The 26,573-nt window shown below is 37.4% G+C and overlaps 1 protein-coding gene across 7 annotated transcripts in view; it reads right to left on the bottom strand.

Moving 5' to 3' along the window:
* The window catches only part of ANKIB1 (ankyrin repeat and IBR domain containing 1), a 155,501-nt gene that overhangs the window by 97,656 nt on the left and 31,272 nt on the right, over positions 1–26,573 (bottom strand). The window contains exons 2-3 of one of the 7 annotated variants that reach the window (XM_074035533.1): positions 16,845–17,061; positions 16,553–16,747 (exon numbers count right to left, since the gene is read on the bottom strand). The exons of the other annotated variants lie outside the window; for them this stretch is intronic. The gene's annotated coding sequence lies outside the window, so the exon portion shown is untranslated. The remainder of the gene's footprint in view (positions 1–16,552; positions 16,748–16,844; positions 17,062–26,573) is intronic. 7 annotated transcript variants of the gene reach the window in all.

Here is a 26,573-nt window from a genome sequence, read left to right on the forward strand (position 1 = left end):
GGATAGTGAAAAATGTAGGAAATTTTGCCCAAACAAGAACTGCAGAAGAGGCGTTAAAATGCAGTAAAGGAAAAGTGAAAGTGCTCAGTATTTTATGAGGACATCACAGAAAAGACTTAAAATGTAAACATACAGGAATACACAATTCAATGATACTCAGATCGTCAGAAAAAAGTACTAAAACTGATTATACACAGAACAATACTGTGATTATTCTACCATTTAAGACTATTAAATTTATTTCTTTCTGCTGTACAGAATTCAAAACAAGTATGAAAACATCAAATGTTTATGCATACCATTTTTGGAAAGAGGTTATGATAATCATCACATGGGCAATGTGATTGCTAATTTATTTACTACTGAAGCAATGTGAAGTGGGTGGGGGAAGGCCATAGAAACAAACACTGGACATGAAGTTCAAAATACCATATTTGCCTACAACTAGTTGTGTAATTTTAAGCAAGTTATTCATCCCCTAAAAGCCTCAGATTCCCATCTGTACAGCATGGAAAATGACCATTTCTTAGGTATGGCTATGAGGATTATAAGAGTTACTTAAAGTACCTAGTACAGTCCTTAGTTAATGAGTCCAATAAATGCTAGTTTCATTCTATTCCAATAAACGTTGTTTCTGGATCTATTATTGAGCTATGATGAAAACGAGTGACAAAGAAAACAGCATATGCAAAGGCAGGTATGAAAAAAAAGGCCTACAGAAGGAACAGTTAAGTATGAACAGAGTTCTGCATCTCTAGCATTAGACTAACAAGAGATAAAACAAAAAATAGGTTGGGACCAGATAAGGAACTTACACTTTAACCTGAAAGCAGGGCAATGACACAATTATTTCATGCTTTAGAAAATTATTGTGACAATGTAGAAGAAAGAATAGAGGGAGGAAAACTTACAGGCAGAGAATACAACAGTCTTTCATGTTACTCTATTAATTCAGTGGGACGCTGGACACTAACACATAGCTTTAAAAAACAGGTGAAGGGTGTGGTGGCACATGCCTATAATCTCAGTTACTCAAGAGGATGAGGCAGGAGTATCACCTGAACCCAGGAGTTCGAAACCAGTTTGGGGAACATAGCAGATCTCATCTCAAAACAAACAACAACAATAACAACAACAAACACAGGTGAAAATAACATGCACAGTGTTCAACATAGGCTTTGTATAGGGTAGTTCTCAACCTTGGTTGTATCTTATAATAACCTGGGGAACTTCAGAGTCCTACTGACCAAACTACATCTCATAACAAAAATCAGAGTCTCTAGGGAAAGCACCCAGGCACAGGTATTTAAGCTCTTCATATGATTTTCAACATGCAGACACCACTCTATAAAAGGCTTCTGGAGCCCTGAAGCTAAATATCAGGGCAAGATGTCTGTCAAGCCTATTCTGGAGGTAGGCATTAACTACCTACTTACTATAGCAGCACAGTTTCTGGCCCACTACTACATGTAATGAGATCACCATTTGGGTTTTTTAAGGGTTCTTTACTATTGATTTTTTAGTTTTAAATATGCAAATACATACAGTGAACTTTTTGAATATATGAACAAAGAATTTAAAAGCTCATGGTTTACTGCAAGAAAACCACTGGTAGCATTCTGATACACAACCACGCTATTTAAATGTGTATGTGTGTGTTTGTGTGCATAAAATACGTATGCATATACACAACATAAACGTGTATACATTAATTGGATCATATGACATAATTAAGTTTTTATTTAATTTTTCAGAGGGTTGCTAAACCTTTAGCCTAAAATATTACACTTTTATTGTTTCATCTTGAATAAGAGGAGCAAATCGTTCTCTCTTACACTATATACAATATAATACAGCTACTATTTGGAAACTTTCAGTTGTTTTGGTCCTTGATAGAATACAACTCAAATTATACACATTTTCAGAGTTCTGGATTAGATTAATAAATAGCACATTTTCTGAGATTTACACTAGCACTTTAGTGAAATATTCTATAAGAAAAATAATTTGTATTTAAGAAGTAAAAAAATAAATATCTAAGAAAGTAATGTTATGGGGTACTCATTTAAAGTAACAAGTTTTAAAAAAAATCAATAATACTCTAAATGTGCATTAAATATTACTGTTAGTTGAAAAGGATAATGGCATTGAGAAGTCATTTTGTGGCTTTCAGTTATTTTCATATCTGTTTCATTTTAAAATTTTGATCGATGAGCCTGAAAGTCACTAAGAAATGCATCCTTTAAATGGTCACAGCTCAATTCCCCTCAGATTTATCTTCACAAACCTTGCCTAGAAATTTGCCACATGTATCCTTTTCCCTAGCCACAGCTATTATTGCCTGAGGTGATTGTTCTCTCTTTGTTTGAATCAAAACCTCAAGTAATATTTCTGGAACTCCAAAATATGTCTATGTATAGAGCTTCATGAGGCAAGCAAAGAGGCAAAAAGAATTCCTTATTTTGGGCTTCTAATTCTTTACAGGAAAACTGGGGCAAAGTTTCATCATCTTTGAGTAGTAAAGCACAGCACTTGATAAGTATTTAATGAGAAGAAGAAAAATGTAGCCTGGGTTGGGCGCGGTGGCTCACGCCTATAATCCCAGCACTTTGGGAGCCTGAGGCAGGTGGACCACGAGGTCAAGGCATTCCAGACCAGCCTGGCCAACACAGTAAAACCCTGTCTCTACTAAAAATACAAAAAATTAGCCGGGCGTGGTGGTGGGTGCCTGTAATACCCGCTACTCAGGAAGCTGCGGCAGGAGAATCAGTTGAACTTGGGAGGTGGAGCTTGCAGTGAGCTGAGATCATACCACTGCACTCCAGCCCGGGCCACAGTGTGAGACTCAGTCTCAAAAAAAAAAAAAAAAAAAAAGAAAAAAACGTAGCCTGTGGATGGACTCCAGAAAGTTTTACTTAATTTCTGATTAACTTTTAATTGTGAATGCCTTTATAACTCTAGCTTTCTTTTTTAAAATTTTTACTTTTGTGGATACATAGTAGGTGTATATATTTAAGGAGTACATGAGATATTTTGAAACAGGCATGCAATGCATAATAATCACACCAGGGTAAATGGGGTATCTACCACCTCAAGCATTTGTCCTTTGTGTTACAAACAAAACAAACCGATTATACTCTTTTTTTTTTTTGAGACGGGATCTTGCTCTGTTGCCCAAATTGAAGTGGAGCAGTGCAATCCCAGCTCACTGCAACCTCCGCCTTCCAAGTTCAAGCGATTCTCATGCCTCAGACTCCCGAGTAGCTGGAACTACAGGCATACACCACCACAACCGACTAATTTTTGTATTTTTAGTGGAGACAGGGTTTCGCCATTTTGGCCAGGCTGGTCTTGAACTCCTGACTTGAGGTGATCTATCACCTCGGCCTCCCAAAATGCTGAGATTACAGGTGTGAGCCACTGCACCTAGCCCAATTATATTCTTATAGTTATTTTTAAATGTACAATAAATTCTATAATCACTCTACTGTGATAGCAAGATCTTAGTCACTCTATTTTTTTTTGTACCCATCAACCATCCCCAGTTCCCCTTCACCGCACAACAACCCTTCCTAGCCTCTGGTAACCATTCTTCTACTTTCTATCTCCATGGCTTCAATTATTTTGACTTTCAACTCCCACAAATAAGTGTATATTCTAGCTTCAAATCTCTGTCTCCCAAATGCACCATTGATAGGTTAATAATCTGTAACAAAAACTCAACAGTACTTAAATTAACAAACTTCTAGAAATCTTTTACAGAAGATGAAGTTCTTCAGAAATAACCAAATCCTAATTCAACTGTTCCCATAAAAATATTTTTAGTAAAAATAGTAACTATATAGAAGTATATAACTGACTTCCATTTTTCATTTTAACTGGATATGGGTCACACACACACTCATACTCAATTTAGTCTTCTGCAGTTATCTGCACTATTGATAATAACAACCTTAAATCTACAACTAAACTCTTTAGCCAGTAGAGAAACAAGCAGAAAGTTCATTCAGGCAGCAGGTCCCAATACACACACACACACACACACACACACACACACACACACACACTTTCATACACATACACAATTTAGTCTTCTGCAATTATCTGCACTACTGATAACAACAACCTTAAATCTATAACTAAACTCTTTAGCCAGTAGAGAAACAGGCAGGAAGTTCAGGCAGCAGGTCCCCACACAACCCCATCCCACTGCAGGCTGAAATCAAACAGATGAGTTTCTAAGATTCCAGGAAGCTCAAATTCCAAAGAAATGCTCTAATGGTTACTGTAATAATACTTCAAGAAAAGGAGAGGATGGGCTGGGCACAGTGGCTTACGCCTGTAATTCCAGAACTTCGGGAGGCTGAGGCAGGAGGATTGCTTGAGCCCAGGAGTTCAAGACAGCCTGGCAAACATGGCAAAACTCTGTTTCTACAAAAAATACAAAAATTAGCCAGGTGTGGTGGTGTGCCCCTGTAGTCCCAGCTACTTGAGAGGCTGAGGTGGAAGAATGGCTTGAGCCCAGGAGGCGGAAGTTGCAGTGAGCCGAGATAGTGCTACTGTACTCCAGCCTGGGTGATAGAGCCAGACTTAACTTTCAAAGGGTAAGGTAAAGAAAGAAAACAAGACAGCAGAAAAAAGAAAAGTCAGTGGACAAAAAGCATGTGGGCAGATAAAATACTAAGCTCTCAACCTGTTCATTCACCCAGTCAACATGCATTTATTGACCAATGGTAATTTTGTCACTGTGCATCAGAATCACCTGAGGAGATGATTTCAACTGGTCTTAAGGGGCACGAGGCCAGAGTGGGAAATTTAAAAGCTTCTCAGTTGATTATAATGCATGTCAGAGTTTAGAACCATGGACTAATTTTGAAACTATGCTAAGCCAAAAGTAGCAGCCAGAAATGTGATGGTGAGAAGCAGTGTGGTAGGAGTCAGCTTGTTATCTAGTTTACCAAGTAACTTAACCTCTTTGAGATGTTTCCTCAAATGTAAACCAGCAGTATTAATATCTACTTTCTTCAGTCAACAAATACAAATGAACAAACGGATAAAAATCACTACATTCATGAAGTTTATATTTCAGTGGGGATACACATATGAACACTGTAAGGCTTTGATTTATTCTGTGTGCAGGTTTTTGAGCTTGATCTTTCTTGGCTCTTGCTTAATATTTTCAGCAAAAGGCATTTAAGATTTATCCATGTTGATACATAAATCAATAGTTCAACCCTTATTATTACTGAATAGTATTCCACTGTATGGGTATACCACTAGTGGTTTAATCATTCACTTATTGAAGGATAACTTGGTTGTTTCCAGCTGGGGCAATTATTAAGGCTGCCATAACATTCATATATAGGCTTTAAATGAACATAAATTTTAATTTTCTTGAGTAAATATCCAAGAGTGGAACTGCTGGGATATGTACTAAGTCACATGTTTAACTTTATAAGAAACCACCAAATTGGTTTTCAGAGCAAATGTACCAGGATTCAGAGCATTCAGAGTTATTCTGAACCCTGGTCAGTATTTAGAATTGTCAGTTTCTAGTTAGTGGGATTTTTTTTTCTTTTTTGGTAGCCATTACAATGGATGTGTAGCAGTATTGTACAGTGGTTTTCATTTTCATTTCCCTAATGATGAATGATGTTGAACATGCTTTCATGCTTATCTGCCATGCATACATCTTGATTTGTAGTGTCTGTTTAAATAATCTTTTGCCCATTTTTAAGATGAAATATTATTGAATTTGAGATCCAAATAGATGCTATAAAAAGTCCTTTGTTAGAAATGTAATTTGCAAATATTTCACTTTGAGCAAATTTGTATGTAAGGTGTTTTGCATATAGACATCCAATAGTTCCAGCACCATTTGTTGAAAAGATTTTCCCTTCTCCATTGAGTTGCCTTTGTATCTTCGTAAAAAGCCAATTGACTGTGTTCTATTTTTCTGTGTGTCTCTCTTTTTAGCAATACTATATTGTCTTGATTACTGGGAGAACAAACATTTTAACAATACTAAGTCTCCTAATCCATGAACAAGGTATTTCTATTTATGTCTTCTGTAATTGATTTTCAATGACAGTTCTGTAGTTTGTATCATACAAATGGTACACATATTTGTTAGATTTATACCTAAGTATTTCTTTTTTGGGGGTGCTATCATGAATGGTGCTTTAGAAAATGTCAAATGCCAAGAGTTCATATCTAGAACACAGAAATACAATTGAATTTGTATATTGACCCCATATTCTGAAAATGTAATAAATTCACTTATTAGTTCTAGGTTTTTTCTTTTTAATGGATTTTTTGGGATTGTCTAAAGTAGATTTGTATTATCCATGAATGGTGGCAGTTTCCCCCCCTCCCCTTTTTTTTTTTTTGAGACGGAGTCTTGCTCTGTCGCCCAGTCTGGAGTGCAGTAGCGCAATCTCGGCTCACTGCAAGCTCCATCTCCCAGGTTCAGGCCATTCTCCTGCTTCAGCCTCCCGAGTAGCTGGGACTAAAGGTGCATGCCGCCATGCCTGGCTAATTTTTTTGTATTTTTCGTAGAGACGGGGTTTCACCGTGTTAGCCAGGATGGTCTCGGTCTCCTAACCTCATGATCTGCCCGCCTTGGCCTCCCAAAGTGCTGGGATTACAGGTGTGAGCCACTGCGCCTGGCCTTTTTTTTTCCTTTTATATCTGCATGTCTTCAGTTTATTTTTCTTGCCTTACTGCACTAGATGAATTTAAAAATTCGTGGACAGAAGTTTGAGAAGAAACATGATATTTGCATGGACTCAAAGCATCTCCCCCAAGATATTTCAAAATTAGAATGTAAAAAACAGCAATTCACAGTGGAGAAGCACAGGAGATAATACTCTGACCAGAAAACACCACCTGTAACCTATTGACATCCTGTACCCCAACCTGATGCACTAAAAAAGGCACATAAGTTCCGTAGTACTCTTGTGAAAAAATTTGTAACATCCACCCAATATGAGAAAATATCACAGAAACTCAAGTTGAGAGATGTTCTACATATAACTGGCTAGTACTCTTCAAAAGCGTCAAGGACATCAAAACAAGACAGCACAACTGTTCACAGTTTAAAGGAGGCTAAGGAGAAAGAAAACTAAATGCCATATAGGGCCCCAGACTGGATTCTGAAATGGATAAAATGACATTAATGGGAAACTGGTGAAATCTAAACACAGTAAATAGTTTAGTTAGTAGTACTGTACCAATGTTAATTCCTTACTTTTGATAACTACAGTTAATGCAAGGTGTTAACATGAGGGTGAAGGGCATACAGAAACTCTCTGTACTATTTTTGCAACCTTTCCATAAGTCTAAAAGTACTTAAAAATAAAAAGGTGAAAACAATTCTAGGTCCTGTGTTTTGGGAAGAGACTGTAGGAAAGCATGAATAGAAACAGGAAGGCCAATTTGCAGGTTACTAGGGTAAACCAGGCAACAGCTGATAGGTTCTTGTACCAGGACTGTAGCAACACAGGTGTTGAGAAGTTGTTTGGATTCTGGATATATTTTAAATAGTGTTTTCTCAAAGAAACCCTTAAAGATGTACACACAGCGGTATGGGTTATTAATCACCCAAAAAAATAAAGCAACAAATGGAATAAAATAAGGATAATATCCTAAATTCACAAACCCTTGAAAGACCAGTTGTCCTCTAGAAAATAAATAGAAAGGCCACTCCAAGAAAAATCAATGTTATTTACTATGATTTTTGGCACCAAACATCGAACCTCTATGCAATCTCTTAACTCAAATTATTAAGCTGGGCCACATGTAAATCACAAGGTCCACTGGTCCCTCTACACTAGATTTCCCTGATGGTGAAAAGAGACAAAGGAAGCGGAGGAAAGGTTTAAAACAGCTGCTGGAATCTAGGTACAATATGCACACCTTCTACTAAAAGGTACACATGCTGGTAATCAGGTCCAACATTAAAATATCTCATTTGGAGAGAAATAAGGCAAATGGCCTCTTTCTGTTAGGGCATGGGGTATTACAGTCAGCTTCAGGGACACCAGGGTTCAAGATTTGACCATATTTAACTTATAGGTGAAGGGGTAGCAGTAGTCATTAAATTACCTTTCTATAAAATCTCCAATGGTTTCCTATAGGTGACAGGATAAAGGCAAACTTAGGAATTGCATAACTAAGGCTACATCACCAAAGTGTTTTTAAGCACAATGAGTTTGCCTGAAGCTGGGGATTTGCACAGGGAATAAGCAGAGGTAAAGCTGTATAGCTAAGTAGGGCTGAGCCCTTTGATTCCTACCCTAAGAGTTTGGCTTCAGCTTTAACATTCTCAAGTTAATTTTAGGTCATCATAGTTTTTAGTGGTATTTCCTATTTCTGAAATGATAGCTCATTTATTATTTTGTCTACTCTGAACTTGGCCAGTGTAATTCAGTGTTATGTATAGATCTTGTTTCCTATGCCAGAATAATTAATGCAATATAGTTTAGTGAGTTGAAAAAGCATTTAAGATAGAGCTAGACTAGAACTTGGCAAGTATTTTAATAACAACTGAGGGTTTCTCATCTAGAAAATAATATTCATTTTAGAAGGCTATTGTAAAGATTAAATTTGATAATACACACAGAGCTTCACAATTCATAATAAATTATCTAACATACCTTATCTTCCATTTAAGACTACGAAGTCCACCAATATAAAAACACGCCTTATACTTTTCTATATGAAAAAGTTTATAGTATAAAATTTGTATGAATTTAAAAAATTATAGGACTAGAAAGAACTACATTTAAATCCACTCAGCCTAGGCCGGATGCAGTGGCTCACGCCTGTAATCCTAACACTTTGGGAGGCCGATGTGGGTAAATCACTTGAGGTCAGGAGTTTGAGATCAGCCTGGCCAACATGGTGAAAGCCATCTACTAAAAATACAAAAGTTTGCGGGAAATCGCTTGAACCCGGGAGGCAGAGGTTGCAGTGAGCCGAGATAGTGCCACTGCACTCCAGTTTGGGCAACAGAGAGAGGCTCTGTCTCAGAAAAAAAAAAAAAAAAAAAAAATTCTACCCAGCCTCTACTCCAAGATTTAACCATGAAAGCTCCACTCATAAAACCTCCAAACATTCACGGCTTGTTCTAAGTAAATAATTACCTTCTACGCTAGATACCTAAAAAGCTTATCCTAAATTTGGCTACAGAATGTCACTGAATAAAATAAAAACAATGTCCTAAATTCACAAACCCTTGAAGGACCAGTTGTTCACTGGAAAATAAGTAGAAAGGCCACTCCAAGAAAAATCAATGCTATTCACTACTATTTTGGGTACCAAATATCTAATCTATATGCAATCACTTACAAATTCTTAAGCTGGACCATGAGTAAATAACAAGTTCCATTTAGGACAATACATTATGTACTTCTCTATGTGAAAAAAGAAAAGAAAGAAAGAAGGAACAAACGAATGAATGAAGAAAGGTAAAAGAAGGAACAAATGAAAAAAGAAAAGAAAATGCTAAGAAAATATGAATTTTTAAAAATTAAAATGACTTAATGCTAATTTCCCCCATTTATTCTTTTAACAACTGAGATGTCAAATATTGGCAAACTAGTTTTTAAGTCCATAAAGATTTAGGAAACAAACAAAAACAATAAAAGCATTAGAAAGTATTACAGTAAGATGAAACTGGTGTAGTTCACTCAGAAAATGACTTGCAATAAAAAGGCTGAATCTGATTGACCAACTGAAAATAAATAAGGCCTTTAGAAATGTAACGGCAATCAGGGCAGAGTCAACTGAGAAATTTTATGTTCCCCATAGGTAACACACTATAGCCTCTGTTCCTTATGCGTCCTGACTCCCCAATATATGCCTCTTTATCTTCGTCCTATTACTAAAATAGATTGTTAAAATCTAAGGTATTCTATGCATTGTTATAAACAAAAAAAACTGTGCTGAGTGTAAACATTAATGAACATAACTTAAGGTGTAGTTTAAATGTCACAAATATTATATTGAAAAGTTAACTTGTATTCATCTAAAGTAAAGAATAAGGAAGTGGCCGGACACAGTGGCTCATGCCTGTAATCCCAGCACTTTGGGAGGCTGAGGCGGGGGGATCACGAGGTCAGGAGATGGAGACCAGCCTGGCCAACATGATGAAACCCCGTCTCTACTAAAAATATAAAAATTAGCTGGGCCTGGTGGCACATGCCTATAGTCTCAGCTACTCAGGAAGCGGAGGCAGGAGGGTCACCTGAGCCAGGGAGACGGAGGTTGCAGTGAGCCGAGACTGCGCCACTGCACTCCAGCCTGGGAAACAGAGTGAGACCCAGTCTCAAAATAAAATAAAATAAAAATAAAATATAAACACTCTACACTTAGGCCACATTAAATTTATTTAAAAAATAAAAAAATTATACAGTGATGTTACGAGGTCATTAGGAATTTTTTCAGTTCCATTTATAATCTTACGGGACCATTGTGGTAGATCAAAATATTGTTATGAGGCACATGACTGTACTAACTGAAGGGGACACAGAATTCCTAAGTACAAAACCAGGAGCAGGAGACAGACCTTTTACTGGGAGTACGTGCAAAACATACACACCTTTGGCAGGGAGCAAAGAGGTCTTAGTCTGAAATGCTGCTAAAAATGAAGTCTGATTTAGGAGATTTGGGGCTTAGCTTAACAAACTGCATATTAAGTTGAAGTCCAATGTGGCTTTACTCTGGAAGAAGTTCATGAATACCCCGTTTGCAGGAAAACTTCCAAGTATTAGAGGGTACTGAAAATTACCTGAGCTGAGAAAAATCTTTAACCGAGAAAGCAACTTCCCTATAATATAAATTACAGAATTAAAATTCACTTTTCTGTTATTCCAGTATCTTAACATGGCAGCATTCCAAATAAAACGGCTACATAAACACAAAAGTATTATGAGAGTAATAAAAATATCTATGGCAGTTTGGCTGTCTGAGGTTTCTCAGTAAGCAAGGAGATAATACAACATATTCTGGCTCCTCTTAGATATCTTTTAGATCTACATAGCTTTCACAGTGTAAAAAAGGATACTGTAGTTAGAGAAGAAAATAGCTGCAAAAGCTATATTCAAAAGCCTGCATCTTTTTGCCAAACTGGCAAATGAACACTGAAAATAGCTACCATGAGGTCTACAAGCAGAAAACTGTTGAAACTTGGAATACAACTACTGTATGAAACATCACTCTTTTTTATTTCCCATGAAAACACAATTACCTATAATGATCATGGCTCTCTAAATAAGTAAATTTTCAGATAGCTGAAAATTTTCATAGGCAGTATTCAGCTTTTATACATTTGACTTTCCCACTACTCAAAATGTTGTGTTATACTTTAATTTTCCCTTCACAACTATTTTTCAAACTTTGAATTTAGGATTTTATACACTGACTGAAAAATAAATATTTCAAACTCTTACACTATGGTGCTGTCGGCAAAGAGTTTAATTTTAGCAACTTCAGCATCTCTATTCAGTGTTGGCTTTCATAATTTTTGAATAATTTATTGTCCTTAATGCAAAAATACAAGTGAAAATGTTAAACTGGAATGGTTTATCTTGGAATTAGGAAGCCAAGGTCTCAAAGCTGATGCATCTAAGACAGACACAAAAATTACTTATGTTGGCCGGGTATGGTGGCTCGTGCCTGTAATCTCAGCACTTTGGGAGGCAGAGGTAGGTGGATTGCTTGGCAAGACCAGCCTGGGCAACAGGGCAAAACCCTGTCTCTACTAAAAATACAAAAAAATAGCCAAACATGGTGGCATGTGTCTGTAATGCCAGCTACTTGGGAGGCTGAGGTGAGAGGATCACTTGAGCCTGGGGAGCAGAGGGTGTGGTGCACCGAGATGGCGCCACTGAACTCCAGCCCAGGTGACAGAGACCCTGTCTCAAAAAAGAGAGAAAGAAAAAAAATACTTATGCCCCAAAAGGTGAACTTTTAGCCTCAACTGAGGCCCCATAAACCTAAATCAATCATATTTTCTATTAAAGAAAAAAGATAAAAATTACACACAATTATGGAAGTTTAGAAATCTATAGTCAAATATCTTTTGAAGTAATTTTTATTGCTTTTAAGCAGTGTTAAATGCTTGAAATTTTTTTAAAAAGTGAATTCTATGTTTACACTTTGGGGAACTGATTTCTCTCTAATATACCTTTAATAATTATGTACTTATAAAGTTAGTACAAGTTCACAAAATATTAAAAGACAACAATTCCCTTTCTCAAACTAACTACAAAAAACAACTACAAATTGCTACAGTACAAAACTGTTTAGATTATATTCACTGGAAAAGAACTTGTTCCACCACCCACTGTTGCAAAGTCATTAAGTCTTCCTAATTTTGCTGTGTCCTCCACCATTAGGTACTGTTTATTACCCATTATTATCACTACAGGGGAAAATCTAGAGGTATTATATTGTGTCAGAGTATAAAACTATTTCACTCCTAGGAGCTCTCCTTTTTAATTCTTCATTTTCCTGCTGAACCTAAATGAATTTATTAAGTTAAATTAAATTTATTCAACATTACAATTTCAGCCCCATTTGTCTGAGGACGTTCTACTTTATTATTTGGAAAAGAGTTAGCATAGCAGGCTTCAGAAGGCTATCCTTAGAAAAGCCTCTTGCCAGACCTAATAGAGATCTACAGAACTCTCCACCCCAAATCAACAGAATATACATTCTTCTCAGCACCACATCACACTTATTCCAAAATTGACCACATAATTGGAAGTAAAGCACTCCTCAGCAAATGTACAAGAACAGAAATTATACCAAACTGTCTCTCAGACCACAGTGCAATCAAACGAGAACTCAGGACTAAGAAACTCAATCAAAACTGCTCAACTACATGGCAACTGAATAACCTGCTCCTGAATGACTACTGGGTACACAACGAAATGAAGGCAAAATAAAGATGTTCTTTGAAACCAATGAGAACAAAGATACAACATACCAGAATCTCTGGGACACATTTAAAGCAGTGTGTAGAGGGAAATTTATAGCACTAAATGCCCACAAGAGAAAGCAGGAAAGATCTAAAATTGACACTCTTAACATCACAATTAAAAGAACTAGAGAAGCAAGAGCAAACACATTCAAAAGCGAGCAGAAGGCAAGAAATAACTAAGATCAGAGCAGAACTGAAGGAGATAGAGACACAAAAAACCCTCCAAAAAATCAATGAAACCAGGAGTTGGTTTTTTGAAAAGATCAACAAAATTGATAGACCACTAGCAAGACTAATAAAGAAGAAAAGAGAGAAGAATCAAATAGAGGCAATAAAAAATGATAAAGGGGATATCACCACCGACACCACAGAAATACAAACTACCATCAGAGAATACTATAAACACCTCTACGCAAATAAACCAGAAAATCTAGAAGAAATGGATAATTTCCTGGACACTTACACTCTCCCAAGACTAAACCACGAAGAAGTTGAATCCCTGAATAGACCAATAGCAGGCTCTGAAATTGAGGCAATAATTAATAGCCTACCAACCAAAAAAAGTCCAGGACCAGATGGATTCACAGCTGAATTCTACCAGAAGTACAAGGAGGAGCTGGTACCATTCCTTCTGAAACTATTCCAATCAATAGAAAAAGAGGGAATCCTCCCTAACTCATTTTAGGAGGCCAACATCATCTTGATACCAAAACCTGGCAGAGACACAACAAAAAAAGAGAATTTTAGACCAACATCCCTGATGAACATCGATGCAAAAATCCTCAATAAAATACTGGCAAACCGGATCCAGCAGCACATCAAGAAGCTTATCCACCATGATCAAGTGGGCTTCATCCCTGGGAGGCAAGGCTGGTTCAACATACGCAAATCAATAAATGTAATCCAGCATATAAACAGAACCAAAGACAAAAACCACATGATTCTCTCAATAGATGCAGAAAAGGCCTTTGACAAAATTCAACAGCCCTTCATGCTAAAAACTCTCAATAAATTTGGTATTGATGGAACGTATCTCAAAATCATAAGAGCTATTTATGACAGACCCACAGCCAATATCATTCTGAATGGGCAAAAACTGGAAAAATTCCCTTTGAAAACCGGCACAAGACAGAGATGCCCTCTCTCACCACTCCTATTCAACATAGTGTTGGAAGTTCTGGCTAGGGCAATCAGGCAAGAGAAAGAAATCAAGGGTATTCAGTTAGGAAAAGAAGAAGTCAAATTGTCCCTGTTTGCAGATGACATGATTGTATATTTAGAAAACCCCATTGTCTCAGCCCAAAATCTCCTTAAGCTGATAAGCAACGTCAGCAAAGTCTCAGGATACAAAATTAATGTGCAAAAATCACAAACATTCTTATACACCGGTAACAGACAGAGAGCCAAATCATGAATGAACTTCCATTCACAATTGCTTCAAAGAGAATAAAATACATAGGAATCCAACTTACAAGGGATGTAAAGGACCTCTTCAAGGAGAACTACAAACCACGGCTCAGTGAAATAAAAGAGGACACAAACAAATGGAAGAACATACCATGCTCATGGATAGGAAGAATCAATATTGTGAAAATGGCCATACTGCCCAAGGTAATTTATAGATTCAATGCCATCCCCATCAAGCTACCAATGACTTTCTTCACAGAATTGGAAAAAACTGCTTTAAAGTTCATATGGAGCCAAAAAAGAGCCTGCATCTCCAAGACAATCCTAAGTCAAAAGAACAGAGCTGGAGGCATCACGCTACCTGACTTCAAACTATACTACAAGGCTACAGTAACCAAAACAGCATGATACTGGTACCAAAACAGAGATATAGACCAAAGGAACAGAACAGAGTCCTCAGAAATAATACCACACATCTACAGCCATCTGATCTTTGATAAACCTGAGAGAAACAAGAAATGGGGAAAGGATTCCCTATTTAATAAATGGTGCTGGGATAATTGGCTAGCCATAAGTAGAAAGCTGAAACTGGATCCTTTCCTTACTCCTTATACGAAAATTAATTCAAGATGGATTATAGATTTAAATGTTACACCTAAAACCATAAAAACCCTAGAAGAAAACCTAGGTAATACCATTCAGGACATAGGCACGGGCAAGGACTTCATGTCTAAAACACCAAAAGCAACGGCAACAAAAGCCAAAACTGACAAATGGGATCTAATTAAACTAAAGAGCTTCTGCACAGCAAAAGAAACTACCATCAGAGTGAACAGGCAACCTACAGAATGGGAGAACATTTTTGCAATCTACTCATCAACAAAGGGCTAATATCCAGAACCTACAAAGAACTCAAACAAATTTACAAGAAAAAACAAACAACCCCATCAAAAAGTGGGCAAAGGATATGAACAGACATTTCTCAAAAGAGGACATTCATACAGCCAACAGACACATGAAAAAATGCTCATCATCACTGGCCATCAAAGAAATGCAAATCAAAACCACAATGAGATACCATCTCACACCAGTTAGAATGGCGATCATTAAAAAGTCAGGAAACAACAGGTGCTGGAGAGGATGTGGAGAAATAGGAACACTTTTACACTGTTGGTAGGAATGTAAACTAGTTCAACCATTATGGAAAACAGTATGGCGATTCCTCAAGGATCTAGAACTAGAAGTACCATATGACCCAGCCATCCCATTACTGGGGATATACCCAAAGGATTATAAATTATGCTGCTATAAAGACACATGCACACGTATGTTTATTGCGGCACTATTCACAATAGCAAAGACTTGGAATCAACCCAAATGTCCATCAGTGACAGACTGGATTAAGAAAATGTGGCACATATACACCATGGAATACTATGCAGCCATAAAAAAGGATGAGTTTGTGTCCTTTGTAGGGACATGGATGCAGTTAGAAACCATCATTCTCAGCAAACTATCACAAGAACAGAAAACCAAACACCGCATCTTCTCACTCATAGGTGGGAATTGAACAATGAGATCACTTGGACTCGGGAAGGGGAACATCACACACCGGGGCCTATCACGGGGAGGTGGGAGGGGGGAGGGATTGCACTGGGAGTTATACCTGATGTAAATGACGAATTGATGGGTGCTGACGAGTTGATGGGTGCAGCACAGCAACATGGCACAAGTATACATATGTAACAAACCTGCACGTTATGCACATGTACCCTAGAACTTAAAGTATAATAAAAAAATAAAATAAAATAGTCTGAGGCTAAGTAAAAAAAAAAAAAAAAAAAAAAGAAAAGCCTCTTGCAAGGTTGATCCATGGCTGGTGTCTGGGAACTTGGATTTCAGGAGGGTTCCCACCACTCTAACTGATAGGAATCCTTCAAAGTGCCAAAATTGTTTGTATAAATAATGTGGTACATGCTAATCACTGCTTTTCTTCGGAAAGTCTGGAATGTCGGTACATGCTAGTCAGAAGGTATTTATGTGACCAGCTGTCAAGCAAAATCTTGGACACTGAGTCTCTAAAGAACTTCTTTGGCAGATTACATTTCATACACATTGTCATAATTCAATGCTGGAGAAATTATGTAAATTACATACATATTGTATGATTCCATGGGAAGAAGACTCTTGGAAGCTTGCGCCTGGTTTCCTCTGGGCTTCACTCCATGAACCTTTTCCCTTTGCTGATTTTGCTTCAAATCCTTTTCCCGTTAAGTTTAGCTTTGAACTATATGCTGAGTCCTGTGAGCTCTCTAAGAGAATCACTGAACCTGGCGGTGGTCTTGAGGACCCCTGAAAAAGGTGGTGTCAGAAGTGGGATTTACCAGACCATCTCACTAAAATACGGCAAATGCATTGTTTGGGAAAAGAAAGGATGAATATCACAAACCTTTGATGCCTGGGCAGCTATGGAATTATTCATAATATGAAACAGTAGGTAAGCTGCTTTTTGTTATGAGAGATAAAAGTTGACAGCGAGATTTGAGAATGACAGATCCAATGCTGGGAGAGTTCACCTGCTGATCCCCTGGCTGCTTTGGCAATTTTGGCTAAAGTTGGGGGTTGGGGGATACATCCAAGGTGATGTCTTTTGTTTCTGTTCTTTCCTGAGATAGGAGGAGAAAGAGTCCAAATATTACTAAAAGTAAGCACTGAGTGGGCAAAAAATTTAAAAGTTTACACTGTTTTCTCCTCCAAGTGCCAGGGACAGAGGTTAAATCAACTCCCAAGGCTGGAGTAAAGCTTTAGATAAACTCAGAGGAAAAAAAGAGGGAGGGGGTGCCCTCTAAACGTTTCTTAAGCCTAGCTGCTGCTGCACCAACCCCATCACCCTTGCGTTCCATCCAAGATCTACACAAATCCTCCCACCCCCACCACTGTAATATGAACCTATAAATGAGAAATTTACTGCTACGAGTTTAAATAAACGTGTAATTAAATAGGAAAAAGGAAATTTTCACAAAATCATTTTGTATTTTGTGGGCATTGCATCCGGATGTATGATGAAAGTGATGTAAAATGTTATATGTTTGTAATTTCATAAATGCTAGAGGGATCATCCCAATCAGGAAAGCTGAAAAGAAGAACTGTTAATGGGACAAAACTCCCTTGGTTTCTGCTGCTGGTGAGCAGAATACTTTTTGAGTATCAGAAACAGAGTAAGTCACCATAGCTGATGATTTTTGCCTGCTAGAATGTCTGCAGTTAACGGGAAGCAATTTCTAGATGCAGATACACATTTAGTTTTAAAAACCAGTTTTTATTTACTAATGAGCTCTTATAAAATCAGATTCTGACCCTTAGAGGCTGACAATTTTTCATCCTGATGTGTATGTGTGTGTATGTGTTTGTGTGTGTTTTTTTTTTTTTTTTTTTTTTTGAGTGGGTCAATTTGGACTCTAAGGTTGTCATGATAAAAAAGGCTTAAGAAAAAGCCTTGCTTGTCACTTGGACATGGAACACAGCTGTCTGGTTTTGCAGAGTCTCAGCTTTCTTGCTGCAAAGACTAACTGCAAGCTTTTTGGGAATGTTAAATTCGCAGGTCCTAATTACCTGGGCCTATTAGCTAAAACTGTCTGATATGGGTTGTTTCAGCCTTTCAGCATGAGCTCTGCTGAACGAAAAGCAGGAACAGGCTCAATGAACAGAACTCTGACTCTGGGACTGCTGCAAATTTAGGACACCCCTCTGTGGGCCCTAAACTATGAAAAATATCAATAGATGCCAGCTGAATTGTCTGGGTCACATCCAAATGCCCACAGGAAATGACTTATTCTCTGATGGGACAATCTAAAATTGAGCTGCTGATCGACTCTATATTTCGATGAAGTGGCTAATTGCATTCTTAATTAGTGATTCCTGCCAAAACCTACAAGTTGGGGCACATCACAAGGAGTATGACCCCTCCACACCTATTCCTGACAGACTGGACTCTGGACTCCCTTTAGGGCAGGGGTCCCCAATCCCCGGGCTGTAGCCTGGTACCTGTCCATGGCCTGTTAGGAACCAGGCAACACAGCAGGAGGTGAGCAGCGGGCAAGTGAGCATTACCCCGAGTTCTACCTCCTGTCAGATCAGTGCAGCATTAGATTCTCATAGGAGCGCAAACTCTATTGTGAACTGCACACACAAGGGATCTAGGCTGTGTGCTCATTATGCCTGATGATCCGAGGTAGAAGAGTTTCATCCCGACAGCATCCCCACTCTGCTGTACGTGGAAAAACTGTCTTCACATAATCGGTCCCTAGTACCAAAAAGTTTGGGGACCACTGCTCTAGGGGATGTCTCACCGCCTTTGCCTTGTGCTCGGGTTTCTTGATTCGCTGCAACTTACAACAATAGACTGATAAACCTGAGTCTACTTCCCTTACCTTTCTCCTCGCACACACATCTTAGTGAGACAGTTTGATTATTAAAGGAAGCTTTCTCCAAAAAGGGATTTTTTCCTAGGCTGCTCACCAGGTAATTGGTTAGGAAAAAAAGAGTAGGGAAGTTATGTAAATTCATTATGAAAATTTTTGAAAATTCAGAGTTCATCCTGACCAATTCCTGAATATAATGTGTCTTTCTGGTCAAATTACATAAATACATTGTTCTAAGAAAATGCTTTTGTCCCTCTTGCACTCAACCTTTTGGGATAAAAACTCTGGATGAGAACAAGAGATAGCTGAAAAATTATGAAGTTAAGATTGTTAAATGGGACACATTTTGTAACAAGACATAAAACAAAAACCTGGCACCTACGGAGGCATAGGAAATGATTTGTTTTTCAGAACTGTTTTTGGAAGTGTTCCTCTTTTCCTGAAGGAAAACTGCCCATGCTGCCTTCCTAAGTGTCTTCAGCACTTTGAACTCAAACTGACTGCTGAGCCTATGATTACACCTAACAGCCCTGACTACGAGACAGCAGAGGCCGGCCCACCTTCTGCACTTTCTTTTTCCTTTTTAAAAAAATTCTTTATTTTATTATTTATTTATTTTTAGATAGGGTCTCATTCTGTAGCCCAGGCTGGAGTACAGTGGTATGATCATAGCTCACTGAAACCTTGAACTCCTGGGCTCAAGCAATCTTCCCACCTTAGCATCCTGAGTAGCTAGGACCACAGACACGCATCATCATGCCTGGGTAATTTTTTTTTTTTTTTTTTTGACACAGAGTTTCACTCTTGCTGCTCAGGCTGGAATGCAGTGGCATGATCTCTGCTCACTGCAACCTCCACCTCCCAGATCCAAACCATATCAGGTACTATGACTGTCCTCTGGAAATGCACTCCTTTCATGTCTACCCTGATTATCAGGACACTGCTGAAAAGCCTGAAGAACTTACATGATTCAACTTAACCAGATACGTGCTGTCCAAACTGATGCTTCAGGCCAGATAAAAACGAAACTAAAATGCAGAAACTGAAGGCGGAAGCCACCTGGCTTTCTATGATAGACCTTTATAATCAATGAAATTTGTTTTAACTGGCTGAATTCTGGACCTCTAAAGAGCTTAGCTGTCAAGGTATCTTGGCTAAATGCCAAGGCAGTGGACCGTGCAGAAAAAAGTTAGCATATCAGGCTTTTGACCTTTTAAGGTTTCCATAGTGGAGACAGGAATTTTTAAAGTTTTAGAAATAAAGATGGCGTCAGTATAAGTATAGTGTCTGTTTCTGTCACAGATGCCATTTCTACCTATTAAATTGGTAAATGAGTTTGGAAACACAAATTGAAGCCATTACTCATTGCTGGTGGAGGTACAATTTGGAACAATTGTTCTGTAGAATAATTTTACAGTATTTGTTCATGTTGAAGACAAATATGCCTTGGACCTAGAATCCCGACTTTACATATATTCACCTCTATATATTATCTAATATATGTATTTTCTGTATCTAAATGAGATGTAATGATACCAACTTTTAACAAGCTAAAAATATCAGTGTACATCTATGTACTAAGTATAGTTTTGTAAAACTTTTTATATGTAGATGTAGATATATCACACACAAACACATACGGCATGTGTATGTGTACATAAGGTTGTGATATAAAATTACTTATTGTGGGTTATAATTTTGAAAAAGTAATGGATATTATCCTAGGATAATTCCTGTAACAGGTACACAGAGAGACATGTACAATGATGCTTATTTTGGCATTATTTATAATAGCAGGGGTTAGGCAACCAGCAAGGGCTACTGTAGGATGAAACTGACTTGGTGGTTTTATTATGTATCCCAACTGTCAAAATCTTTAGGTCTATTCCTTTAGGCTAAGTGGAGGAAAGAAGCTGGGGGAGGTCTCGCCATTTAGTTTGTACACTTTTACTTAATCCCAATTCCAAAATGGTGCATCACCCCCTGCTCTATGTCCCTGTCCTTCTGGCACACTTTTTCCAGGTTAATATACCTCCTGTCTTCTTCCTGCCATTTGGGATTGAATTAATTTTTCATTGTGTAGGACTATCCCTCACATTTTGCAATGTTAATCACCCCTGACCTCTGCCAATTAAATATCTGTAGTGTTTTCCAGACACTGTTACAATTTTTTCCAGGTATTTTCAAATACCCTCCTGAGTTGATGATAGGCAGCACCACCCCAACTCACAGGAAGAAATCATTAAAACAACTGGGAACAATACTTTTTAAACATCTGCTCATTTGATTCAAAGTAGACTTACATCAGTAATATCTAAGTACAGAGATGTCTATGTCATACTCCCCAGTAATCAAGTAAAAATGAAAACTTAGTCAATATGCTCCTTAAATCCCATTAAATGAGAATAGATTAAGAGAAAAGGATAAATCTACAAGGTCGAAATGCGAGGAAACAACAGCAGATGAAAACTTTCAAAAAAGCTGGAATTTTTTTTGTTTTTTTAATTTCAAGGAAGCTGGAATTTTGAAAGCTGGAAAACAAATACACAAAAGGCAACTAGTTTAGCAAACCTAAATTGAGAAAGCAAAGGTCAAACCTAATTCTATAACCAAGAAAGAAAAAAAGGCTGCCTACTTTTTGTTAAAGAACACCAAGAACACCAAAAAGTCTCAGAAATTGGAGGTATAGGTAGCTTTGAAGTATGGGATGTGGCTAAAAACTGCAGAGACTGAAAAAAATATATATATTTTTTGAGACAGGGTCTCATTCTGTTGCCCAGGCTGGAGTGCAGTGCGCTATCACAGCTCACTGTATCTTCACCTCCTGGGCTCGGACATCCTTCTGCCTCAGCCTCCTATGTAGATAATTTTTTGTATTTTTTTTTTTAGTGACAGTGTTTTGCAGGCTGGGTATGTTGCCCAGACTGGTCTCAAACTCCTGGCGTCAAGTGATCTTCCCTCCTTGGCCTCCTGAAGTGCTGGGATTACAGGCATGTGCCACCACACTTGGCAAAAAAATCTTATAAGGAGTTAAGAATGACCAGATTCTCTGTTCCAGCTAATGCAGCTGAGCTAGTGCTCCTGTTCTGAAACACTGATTTTTTTTTTTTAATGACCACAAAGAAAATTACTAGATTTACAAAAGTATGTAGGATAAATGTACATGGCAAACATCCTTATGCATCTAAAATGCAATTTCCATACTTAAAATCCTTCAATATAGTAGTTACTGTAAATTTTTTTAAAGGCACACTCATATAACTTATTACAGTGGAATTTACAATCTTAGGTTCTTTATTACAAACTAATTTTGACCTAAGCATAAATTATCTTTTATTACTGATATTTTGTGTAAATTTCCTACTGCTCTAAGGTGAGTTTAGGTTCCTTAAAGTTAGGGACTACATCTACACTCTTGTTTTTGTTTTTTCAAATCTGCAGTGCCCAGTAGTGTTTTGTATATTATCAATACAAACTTTAAAAATTGTTTGTAGGTACTCGAACTTTAGGAATAAATAATAATACCAGTAGTTCAGGGGAGGGAGGTAAAACAAATTCTTGATTGGAAACAGAAAAGTTTAACTATTAAAAAGCTGTCTGAGACCACAGGTGGTGGCTCACACCTGTAATCCCAATATATTCAGGAAGTCGAGGTGGGACGAATGCTTGAGCCCAAAAGTTCAAGACCAGCCTGGGCAATATAGTGGGACTTCATCTCTAGAAAAAATAGAAAAATTAGCCAGCCATGGTGGCACACACTTGTAGTACCTGCTACTCAGGAGGCTGAGGTGGGAGGATCGCTTGAGCCCAGGAGGTCAAGGCTGCAGTGAGCTTTGATCATGTCACTGCACTCCAGCCTTGGTGACAGAGTGATTTTCTATCTCAAAAAAAAAAAAAAAAAAAAAGTTGTCTGAAACATTAACCAATATTAAGTAGTGAATCTTTATTGCAGTCATTTCCCAAGTGCTACAAACCTCACTCCCTCTATATTAGTTCTTGCCTGCCATCCTCTCCTGCCTAGCAGACTATAATCACCCATCTTCCATCTGTTTTCCCTTCTATAAGCATCCACTTATTTTCCCTACATTTACTTCATCTTCATCAATGATTCTAGTAGTTATTTCTGTAACAATGATTCTCACTATTTAGGCAACGCAATCTTGATTGTGAGGCACAGAGGAACTCTACTGGGTGATCTAGGAGAGGTTTCTGGATCACAAAATGAACCCCATAGTAATAAATCATTTTTTCTGTTTATGGATGTTGTCTAGAGACAGAAAGGACAAAGCTGAAAGTGGAAGACCAGAATATGCAAAGAATCCTAATTCTTTACAATGTCATTCAATCACTGAATTAACCAGTCCTTGATCCATCCTATCTGAGTTCCGCTGAATAAGATGATAAATCATTCTGTTTATGCCATTTTGTGTGACAAAATAAATTTACCATTGTTCATGCTCAAATAAGTTTTCTATTTCTTGAATTTGAAGGCATTCTAACTCATACATAAATTTTCTTTCTTGACTTTCCTGGAATTGATAACTGTTACCTTTTTTGCACTTACGGGGGCCACCATAATATATGCAGTCCATTGTTGACCAAAATGTTATATGGCAAATACTGTACTTATATAGAGTACTATATAAATCCAATAATACTGTATTTTCACTATACTTTTTCTATGTTTTGATATGTTTCAATAGACAAATACTTACCATTTGGTTACAATACAACTGCCTACAGCATTCAGTACAGTAACATGCTGTAGAGGTTTACAGCCTAGGAGAAACAGGCTTTTACATATAACCTGGGTGTATAGTAGGCTATACCATCTAGGTTGGTGTAAGTATACTCTATGATGTTCACATGACAAAATCATCTAATGATGTATTTCTCAAAATGTATCCCCATTTTAAGTGACACACGACTATATTCTTATTTTTTCCAAAATGTTCCATCAGATTCATCATTATCTATCCATATTATTCTCCATATGCAAAATAATCTATCATAATCCCTATTGCACTCCCTACTCCGAGATCCCCTCCTACACCAATCTGGGCCAGATACTCTATGGGCCTGCTGCACAACTGTCATCCTAGGGCTTTTCATTCTGGATCTGGTTCTGCTGTACAGTCTCAGGCTAAATCTTCCTCCCTCTTGAACTATGCCTTCATTTTGCTAGAGCACATGCTCTAGTAGCCTACTGAGAAAGAAAACAATTAAAGGTAAAGTTTTTGTCCTTTTCTTCTACTCTCTCCTTCTACAAGGTTGCTGACAATTTTGACGTAATTACTTTATCATCATCTAGCATACAATATTACTGCTAGGTATCTTAATTCTCAGTACATTTAAATGTCACTCGTTTTGTTCTCTGTGGAATTTTCAGGATCTTCTCTTTATCTCCCCATGGATCTCCATAGATATAAAATTTCGCTGATATGCCTTGGTGCGGTTCTGTTTTTTTAATTGTGGTAAAATATACGTAATATAAAATTTACCATTTTAATCATTTTTAGGCATACAATTCAGTGTTTTTTTAATTGTGGTAAAATATACGTAATATAAAATTTACCATTTTAATCATTTTTAGGCATACACATTGTTGTGCAACCATCACCACCACTCAAGTCCAAAATTTTTTCATTTTCTAAAACTGAAAGTCCATACCCACTAAGCACTAGCTCTTCATTTCCCCTTCCCCTAGTAACTACCATTCTCTTTTCTATCTCCATGAAATCATGTGGTTCTTTTTAAAATTCACTTTTCTAATACGGAGATCCAGCTCCTTCATTCAGATATTGGATAAATTATTTGATCAATTCTGCCTGTCCATTTCATTTCCCTGCTCTACCTTTTTGGAACTCCAATATTTGGATGATGGACCTCCTAGCTAGAGCCTTTACTTTTCCAATCTTTGTCTCATCTTTAATCTCTTTACCTTTTGTTCTACTTTAAGGGAAATCTCCCTAACTTTATTTTCCAACTATTCTACTCAATCTAGATTCCTGCTATCATATTTTAATTTCCATAGCTCTTTCTTGTCATCTTGTTACTCCTTTTCCTATAATATCCTATATTTGCAGCACGGACTTAACGTCTCAGCTATACAAAGGCATTAAATATTCTTTTAAAAAAGTTTTCCAGGCTCAACATAGTTAGAGGTGTCAATTCTCCCCAAACTGGTCTATAGACTGGATGCAATTACAATCAAACTCTTGGCAAGAATTTTTACAGATACAGCTGATTCCAAAATTTGTATGGAAAGGCAAAGGAACTAGAATAACTAAAAAATTTTTAAAAAGAAGAATAAGGTTCAAGGAAACACACTAACTGATCTTAAATCTTACTCTAAAGCATAACAATTAAGACAGGGTCATATTGGCAGAGGGATAGACACAGATTCATGCAACAGAAGAGAATTCAGAAATAGGTGTATACAAATATGGTCAACTTATTTTTGACAATGGAGCAAAAGAACTCGATGGAGAAAGGGTAGTTTTTTCAACAAACGCTGTTGGAACTATTACACAACCACATGGAGAAAAAAAAAGTGCCATCACCCTAGATACAAGGACAACTTATACAAAAATTAACTAAAAATGGATCATAGATTGAAAAGTAAGACTTACAGACACATGAAAAAATGCTCATCATCACTGGCCATCAGACAAATGCAAATCAAAACCACAATGAGATACCATCTCACACCAGTTAGAATGGTGATCATTAAAAAGTCAGGAAACAACAGGTGCTGGAGAGGATGTGGAGAAATAGGAACGCTTTTACACTGTTGGTGGGATTGTAAACTAGTTCAACCATTATGGAAAACAGTATGGCGATTCCTCAAGGATCTAGAACTAGATGTACCATATGACCCAGCCATCCCATTACTGGGTATATACCCAAAGGATTATAAATTATGCTGCTATAAAGACACATGCACACGTATGTTTATTGCAGCACTATTCACAATAGCAAAGACTTGGAATCAACCCAAATGTCCATCAGTGACAGATTGGATTAAGAAAATGTGGCACATATACACCATGGAATACTATGCAGCCATAAAAAAGGATGAGTTTGTGTCCTTTGTAGGGACATGGATGCAGCTGGAAACCATCATTCTTAGCAAACTATCACAAGAACAGAAAACCAAACACCGCATGTTCTCACTCATAGGTGGGAACTGAACAATGAGATCACTTGGACTCAGGAAGGGGAACATCACACACCGGGGCCTATCATGGGGATGGGGGAGGGGGGAGGGATTGCATTGGGAGTTATACCTGATGTAAATGACGAGTTGATGGGTGCAGCACAGCAACATGGCACAAGTATACATATGTAACAAACCTGCACGTTATGCACATGTACCCTACAACTTAAAGTATAATAATAATAAATAAATTAAAAAAAAAAAAAAGAAAAGTAAGACTTAAAACTATAAAACTTTTAGAAGAAAAAACACAGGAGAAAATCTTCATGACCCGGGATTAGGGAGAATTCTTAACATAACAACAAAAGCATTATCTATAAAAGAAAAAAATTGACAAATTGGACTTGATCAAAATTATAAACCTGTACTCTGCAAAAGAGACTGTTATTAAGAGAATGAAAAGAAAAACCACAGACTGGGAGAAAATATTTGCAAATCACACATCCAGCAAAGAAAATGCTACAACCTAGATGAATCTCAAAGGTATTATGCTGAACGCAAGAAACCAAGTCTCAAAGGGCTATATACTATATGATTC

The sequence above is a fragment of the Macaca fascicularis genome, chromosome 3 (genome assembly GCF_037993035.2).
Source record: "Macaca fascicularis isolate 582-1 chromosome 3, T2T-MFA8v1.1".
Taxonomy (NCBI): domain Eukaryota; kingdom Metazoa; phylum Chordata; class Mammalia; order Primates; family Cercopithecidae; genus Macaca; species Macaca fascicularis.